Here is an 8885-nt window from a genome sequence, read left to right on the forward strand (position 1 = left end):
CAATTTAGCTCCAACTCCAATCAAACACACCTGCTTACAGATTTCTAGTGATCTCAAAAACACTGATTAGCATGTTCAGGTGTGTTTGAGAAGTGTTGGAGCAAAAGTCAGCAGGACACCGGCCCTCCAGGACCGAGTTTGCCCACCCCTGAACTAGAGTATAGTTCACTTTATTCTATATATCAATTCGCCATAGTTTGCTGTAGCATTTTTAACAAAGTGTTGTAAATACTACATTATATACAGGATAATATACATTGCTATAGTGTGATTCCAAAGCACTAGATTATTGACTATAAATTACTGCTAGTCGTCTTTCTCCGAATATCCTCCGCAAAGTGACATTCTGTTATTGTTGTTAAATGTCTTTCTGTAAAGTGCTATAAAATAAAAATGACCTTACTTCATGTGAACAATATTCGAGTTGTATTTGCAGGTATGTTATTGCAGGTAAATCATGAAAGTTTTGCTTCATTTAGATGTTTCTGGCTTTACTTAGTTTAAGGGTGTTTTCACACCTGTGAATCGATTCAGTTGTTCAGAATCAGAGATTACAATTGTTACATTGTTGCTCTTTGCTCTTGGAGCGGTTTGCTTTCACACTGCAAAGTTTCTAATCGGACCAAAAGAGCTGAAACAAGTCACGTGTGAGTAAACTCTCCTTATATTGGTCAGAGTGTCAGGGTTTATTTTGCAGCGTCCCGCTCAGCTGTCAGGAGAGATGGTGGTTTGGTGATTGACAGAGTGCGCGCACGAGACGTGTCTGAGGAGAGACGCGGTGGGGAGGGTTGAGAGACGATGCCTAATTGAGTACTGGGAGGGAGACGCGAGATTACCGGGAGATCATCACTCGTTTGCAGGCATCCGGAGACTCGCAAAACTTCCGGCCCTACTCATAATTCTCTCTTCATATAGCCGTATGCCTATTACATATCCATAAAACACTGTGATATAACCGCACTCGGATCGGATCGCTTTCTCACTGCAATCAAACCGCTCCAGGGTTCGTTTCAATCGAGCCGAGACCACCTCATTCAAGCGATCTCAGAGCGATTACTTTGGCGCGGAACAGAGCGCGATTGCCCTGTTCACATATGCCAATCGAACCGCGCTTTAACTGGGCGAACGAGATACGTTCCGAAACAAAAGTGTAGGTGTGAAAGCACCCTAAAACAGAGATAGAAATTATATACATGAATAACTGATTGTTTAATTGCTACCGCAAGTTTCCTACCACATGTCATTGATTGTCATTAATTGTGACAAATTCACCATTGGGCGAGGCAGTGGCGCAGTAGGTAGTGGTGTCGCCTCACAGCAAGAAGGTCGCTGGTTCGAGCCTCGGCTCAGTTGGCGTTTCTGTGTGGAGTTTGCATGTTCTCCCCGTGTTGGCGTGGGTTTCCTTCGGGTGCTCTGGTTTCTCCCACAGTCCAAAGACATGCGGTATAGGTGAATTGGGTAGGCTAAATTGTCCATAGTGTATGATTGTGTGGATGTTTCTCAGAGATGGGTTGCGGCTGGAAGGGCATCCGCTGCATAAAAACTTGCTGGATATGTTGGCGGTTCATTCCGCTGTGTTGACCCTGGATTAATAAAGGGACTAAGCTGACAAGAAAATGAATGAATGAAATTCATCACTTCCAATGAAGAATTCTTGCAAACATTTATGGCAAACTGTTACGATTACAACAAACAAACTGCTTTGGAACAGCCTAAAAACAAAAAAAGGTTTAGGGTATTAAGAATGGCAGCTGCCAGCATTTTAGCATTATAAATATGGCATTAAAATAGGTTGTATTTTTGTAAAATATTATATTTTATATTGTAAAATATTTTAATATTTTACCTGAAGCAGTGGCGCAGTAGGTAGTGCTGTCGCCTCACAGCAAGAAGTTCCCTGGTTCAAGCCTCGGCCATATCAGTTGGCATTTCTGTGTGGAGTTTGCATGCTCTAAATGCGTTCGCGTGGGTTTCCTACGGGTGCTTCGGTTTCCCCTACAGTCCAAAGACATGCGGTACAGGTGAATTGGGTAGGCTAAATTGACCGTAGTGTATGAGTGTGAATGAGTCTGTTTGTTTCCCAGGGATGGGAAATCCGCTGCGTCAAACATGTGCTGGATAAGTTGGCGGTTCATTCCGCTGTGGTGACCCCGGATTAATAAAAGAACTAAGCCAAAATGAATGAATGAATTTTAATATTTTTATTATTTTTAATAATATATATTTTTTAATTAAACAAAACAAAAACCTATTTACTACATTTGACAGTAAACTACTGTATTTTATTCATTTATCAACATTAAAACTGTAATGTACCTCGTAATGAGAAAAAAAACTAAAGCACCATAGTAATGTCAACAAAAAACAAAGTTCTGGGAAAGTCCATTTACGGTTATTAACCGTATACGCTAGCTAACAAGTCTTATCATGGATCCCAGTTGTAAGAGCAGCAAATAATAACTTGACTTCTAGTTGATCATTTGGAAAAGTGTCAGAAGGGGGATTTTTCTGATGGATCATCTGTTGAACTTCATCCCAATCATCACAAATAGAAGACCTACTGGAACCCGCATGGAGCCAAGATTCTCAAAGAAATCAGTCAAGTTTGGTGAAAGAAAAATCATGGTTTGGGGCTACATTCAGTATGGGGGTGTCCGAGAGATCTGCAGAGTGGATGATCAACATCAACAGCCTGAGGTATCAAGACATTTGTGCTGCCCATTACATTACAAACCACAGGAGAGGGTGAATTCTCCAGCAGGATAGCGCTCCTTATCATACTTCAGCCTCAACATCAAAGCTCCTGAAAGCAAAGAAGGTCAAGGTACTCCAGGATTGGCCAGCCCAGTCACCAGACATGAACATTATTGAGCATGTCTGGGGTAAGATGAAGGGGTGTTGAAGATGAACACAAAGAGTCTTGATGAACTCTGGGAGTCCTGCAAGAACGCTTTCTTTGCCATTCCAGATGACTTTATTAATCAGTGATGTGAGTCAGTGCAGAGATGTATGATGCAGTCCTCCAAGCTCATGATGGAGTCAGACACAATATTCATTCTGTCTCCACTGCAGCAGGACTTTATATTCTATACTGGACACTATTTCTGTTCAGTGACGAGACTTTTGACTAAGCAGAATCAGACCTTACTGTCCTAATTAAATTATTAAAATCAAGGCATGATCATATTTTATTGTGGTAAAATAATCGTCATCTAGAGGTCTTTGCCTTTCATATAAGCCACTTCTGATACCAAATGATCAACTAGAAGTCAACTTATTATTTGCTGTTTCTAAAACTTTACAAGACTTTTTCAGGTACTGTATATTAAGGAAACTTACTGTTGACCATGTTACAGATTTTTACTGTAGCATTTTTACACTACTTTTCCAGCCATTTTTCACAGCATAAAGTAAGAAATCCTTGTTATAGCTTAATTAAAGAAGCTGCTGTTTGGAAGATGTGACAGGTCTGTTCTTTAGTTGATGGTCTATGATTAATTGGTTGATTCACCACTTGACAAGTTTAATTCTCTTTCAAATAATATTTTCTACATGTATTTGGTGTCCGGGAAGTGTTCATTTTTGGATCTGCTGGACTGAAATCATGAACAGTTTTCATTCCTACATTGAGCTTGAAATATTTCTTCCTGTCATTTTGAGAAGTGCCTTTAAGTTCTGTTATTTATAAGGCAGGAAGTGTGATGTAGATTTAAAAGGTTACCGACTTCTTTAAACTCCGTTTCCTTTGATGTGGTTTGAACAACACAAGTTTCGACCGTTATGAGGGAGTTCATCCACAACGTCACCATTTTCTTGACACCTATGAGATTTCAAGCTGAAAAGTCAAAAAGATGCGTAACAATATCAACGCCCTCTGTTAAGACAGGAGACTGCACTGTAAACATACCTGTAAATTTGCTGTTTTTTTAGTTGTATTATGGTATTTGGATCTTTTCTCTAACTTTTCATGTTGAAAAGATTGAGAAAGGGACTTGTATTGTCTTTTTTTAATAGTTTGACAGGATATATTGCCTGTGTTGGTGCTGTAAATTATGGTACAATAAATTGGTAATAAACTGACAATACTCTTTCTGTTATTTTATGGAGTTTTTTTATTTCGCCTAGAATAAAAGCAGTTTTTAATTTTTTTTTAAATCATTTTAAGGTCAAAATTATTAGCCCCTTTAAGCTATATTTGTTTTTGAATGTGTCAAAACAAACCACTGTTGTACAATGACTTGCCTTATTACACTAACTTTACCCTAATTACCCTAGTTAAGCCTTTAAATGTCACTTTAAGCTGAATAGTAGTATTTTGACAACTACCTAGTCAAATATTATTTACTGTCATCATGACAAAGATAAAAGAAATCAGTTATTATGAATTATTAAAACTATTATGTTTAGAAATATGTTGAAAAATATCTCTTTTAAACAGAAATTGGGGGAAAAAATATACAAGGGGGCAAATAATTCAGGAGAGCTAATAAGTCTGACTTCAACTGTATATTTTATTCCTTATTCAATAGATTGTTTCAAACGCAGAAATTCCACCATCAAAAATCGACTGAGATCAAGCTCCCATAATGCAGTTCATAACCGTTAATAAACAAACAAAATCTGTGAATCACAAAATATGAAAACTGGTAATAAACAGATATTTTGGGCAATATACTTAATATACACTCACCGGCCACTTTATTAGGTACACCTGTCTAACTGCTCTTTAATGCAAATTTTTAATCAGCCAATCACATGACTGAAACTCAGTGCATTTAGGCATGCAGACATGGTCAAGACGAACTGCTGCAGGTCAAACCGAGCATCAGAAAGGGGAAGAAAGGTGATTTAAGTGACTTTAACCATGGCGGGGTTGTTGGTGCCAGACGGGCTGGTCTGAGTGTTTCAGAAACTGCTGGTCTACTAGGATTTTCACGCAGAACCATCTCTAGGTTTTACAGAGAATGGTCTGAAAAAGAGGAAATATCCATTGAGCGTCAGTTCTGTAGGCACAAATACCTTGATGTCAGAGTTCAGAGGAGAATGGCCAGACTGGTTCCAGCTGATAGAAAGGCAACAGTAACTCAAATAAGCACTCGCTACAACTGAGGTCTGCAGAAGAGCATCTCTGAACACACAACACGTCCAACATTGAGGCAGATGGGCTACAGCAGCAGAAGAACACACAGGGTGCCACTCCTAACAGCTAAGAACAGGAAACTGAGGCTACAATTCACACAGACTCACCAAAACTGGACAATAGAAGATTGGAGAAACGTTGCCTGCTCTGATGAGTCTCCATTTCTGCTGACACATTCTGATGGTCGGGTCAGATATTGGCATCAGCACCATAAAAGACATAAAACATCCCTGTTGGGGAGACTTTCTTGGCACACTTTGGGCTCATTAGTACCAACTGAGCACCGTGTCAACACCACAGAATACTTGGAATAGTTGCCAGTTCATTCCACTGTGGCGACCCCTGCATAAATAAAGGGCTCAGCTGAAGGAAAACAAATGATTGTTGTTCTCTCCCTTTCACTGCGCTCTAAGTTTACCGGCTATAATGAGATCTGCTGCTGAGAAACCCGCAGATGTGAGCACTTGTGACAATGTGGTTGTGTGTGTTTACCTGTGTGGTCTGCGTGTGATTCTGCGTCAGACGGTCAGCCAGCGAACTGTAGGCGTGTGCCGTCTGAGACTCACGGGTGACCACACGCCGCTCACTGGAACTTCAACTAGTAATCACTCCGGCTAGCTATCGGAAGCCTGGCGGGGAGGGAGGGCGTGGCTGCTGGCTGAGGGATTATGGGTAAGGCCATCTTTGGCGGTGTGATGTTAAAATAGCCTGTTTCGGTGTGGCGTCTCTTTCTGGACTTTTAACGCTGGCAGAGTTTGTTTAACCCAGAAACTCTTTCATCTGGGCAGTACAATGTGTGTGTGTGTGTACGTATTATGTATTTCTAATGTTTTGGGGACATATGCAGTAGCAAGTACAGTACATTTTGACCTTGTGTGGACTTTTTGTTAGTTACCATGATGAAAACGGCTCCTAAATCAGACAGAATGCAGTATTTTGCAGAGTCCTGTGAGGGTTGGTTTAGGGGGAGATGGAGAGATTGTACAGTTGAAACATTATTACAGCTATGAGAAGTCCCCATAAAGATAGCTGTACAAGCGTGTGTGTCTAGAGAGAAACTTTGTTTTCTGAGAAAATTGTTTTCTGCTGCTGTCAAAGAATTAAAAAATTGCATCCATGCATGCATTATGACAGCTGTGTAAGTAATTTAAAGCAGTGTTCATCCAAATATGAACCTTCTATTGCATTCATTCTTTATATTTATGTTTGACAGATATAAAATAGTTTGGAATGGCATGATAATGTGAGTATTTTGTGTGATCTGACTCTTCAATATGTAATATATCGTACACTACTGTCTACAGTGTCATCTACCGTATGTACATGTTTACATGGACACCAATATTTAATATGATTAAGACAATACTCTGATTAAGAGTCTACAATGTAAACAATGATATTTGATGACCTTAATCTAGGGCTGGACGATATTGCAGATATTTATATCACAATATACAGTTGAAGGCAGAATTATTAGCCCCCCTTTGAATTTTTCTTTTTTTAAATATTTCCCAAATGATGTTTAACAGAGCAAAGAAATGTTCACAGTGTGTCTGATAATATTTTTTCTTCTGGAGAAAGTCTTATTTGTTTTATTTTGACTAGAATAAAAGCAGTTATAATTTTTTAAACACCATTTTAAGGACAGAATTATTAGCCCCTTTAAGCGATTTTTTTTCTGTCTGTCTGCAGAACAAACCATCATTATACAATAGCTTGCCTAATTACCCTAACCTGCCTAGTTAACCTAATTAACCTAGTTAAGCCTTTAAATGTCACTTTAAGCTGTATAGAAGTGTCTTGAAGAATATCTAGTCTAATATTATTTACTGTCATAATAAAAGTACTGTCAGATAAAAGTAATCAGTTATGAGTTATGAGTAATCAGAGATGAGTTATTAAAACTATGATTAGAAATGTGTTGAAAAACTCTTCTCTCCCTTAAAAAGAAATTGGGGGTAAAAATAAACAGTGGGCCTAATAATAATAATTCAGGGGGGCTAATAATTCTGACTTCAACTGTATTTCTTAATTTTAGTCGATACAATTCTGATATCGATATGGACAAAATTAAAAAGACAACAGAAAAACTGCCGAGAACGCAAACAATAGATGTCTGTACCTACAAATGTCTGCAAACTGAATTTGCAAAGTCTGTTGACCTTATTGTAAAATGCGGAAGTGCGCCTGTTTTTGCGATTGTTTTACAACTTCCGATTCAGTCGCCTATGGGAGAAATGACTAGGAATAATAAATGGCAGAAAACGGTCAAACTACTTTCTCTACAAGCAAATGTTTGCATGACTATACAGACCAAGCAGAATAATATAATAAGGAAATATCAGTTTGCAACATCAAACAGCAAAACAAGCAGTTTTTAATGACTAAAAATGAATGGAAGTGAATGAGACCGGAAGTCTCGTGCCAAAAACATTCAAATGGCTGTGCCCGCTCGTCGACGAAAAATAAGGTGAATAATACCTCCAGGCTCTTATAACTTCTGTTTTTAAATAAAAACAGTACACAAAAAATGTATGTTCACTTTTTATTTGTATTTAGCCTTTACAAAGAAGAAATGTGAAATAATCAGCTTGACTAACGTGATGAGCAGAAATTTTTATCAGTGTTTTTTTTTTTTTTTTGTATGTGCTGAATATTTAAAAATCAAAATAATACCAAAATCTTACAATTATGACATCCACATGGTAAAAAACAAAACAGAAAAAGAATAATAATTATACTAAAAAAGAGTAAAAGCTGCGTTAATATTTGCAATAGGAAAAGAGTTGTTTGAGTATATTCTTAGCTCTGGTTGCTTTTCATCTTGAACGTCCTTTAAGGGTATATTTGTGTATGTTACCTAATTAAGTTAAAAGGTTTAACATAAAATAGTTCTTATAAATTTTATATAGTCTATTTATATCGACTAATATTTTATATTATTTTATATAACACATTTTAATTATTTAACAGATTCAAGGCAAGGCAAGTTTATTTATATAGCACATTTCATACACAGTGGCAATTCAAAGTGCTTTACATAAACAGGAGTAAAAGAGACAACGAAAATAAAAACAAATACTTAAAACAGATAAAATAGATAAAAATGTGTTTAAAAGGGTTATAAGATAATGAAAAAGAAAAGAAAAACATAATTTGGAGTTTATATTATTGGAGTTATATCCAAATACAAATACACATGCCATGCCCCATATAGTCTAAAACGTGAAAGGTGGGCAAATCTAAGCTTGTTTTTAATAAAACAAATATAAATATGGATATATTAAATAATACTGCTAATAATATTAACATTATACTAAAGCAAATGGCCCCGAATAAACTGAAAAAGCCTCCCGAGATGAAGAAGGCATGAAAGCAGTGGTTTTTATATTAATGTAGGCTAGAAAACAATATGTTTTGTAATGTTTTATTCCTTTATATTTATATCCTATAGGCTAAATATCCTTATTATATCCTATATATATCCTTAATATTTAAATTGTTTTTCATATGTAAATATATGGCGATAGTGGGTAGCGTGTTCGCCTCACAGCCTCACAGGTCGCTGGGTCGCCGGGTCGCTGGTTCGATCCTCGACTCAGTTGGCGTTTCTGTGTGGAGTTTGCATGTTCTCCCTGCGTTCGCGTGGATTTCCTCCGGGTACTCCGGTTTCCCCCACAGTCCAAAGACATGCAGGTGAATTGGGTAGGCTAAATTGTCCGTAGTGTATGAGTGTGTGTGTGAA

The sequence above is a fragment of the Danio rerio genome, chromosome 21 (assembly GCF_052040795.2).
Source record: "Danio rerio strain M-AB ecotype USA chromosome 21, GRCz13ab, whole genome shotgun sequence".
Classification (NCBI taxonomy): domain Eukaryota; kingdom Metazoa; phylum Chordata; class Actinopteri; order Cypriniformes; family Danionidae; genus Danio; species Danio rerio.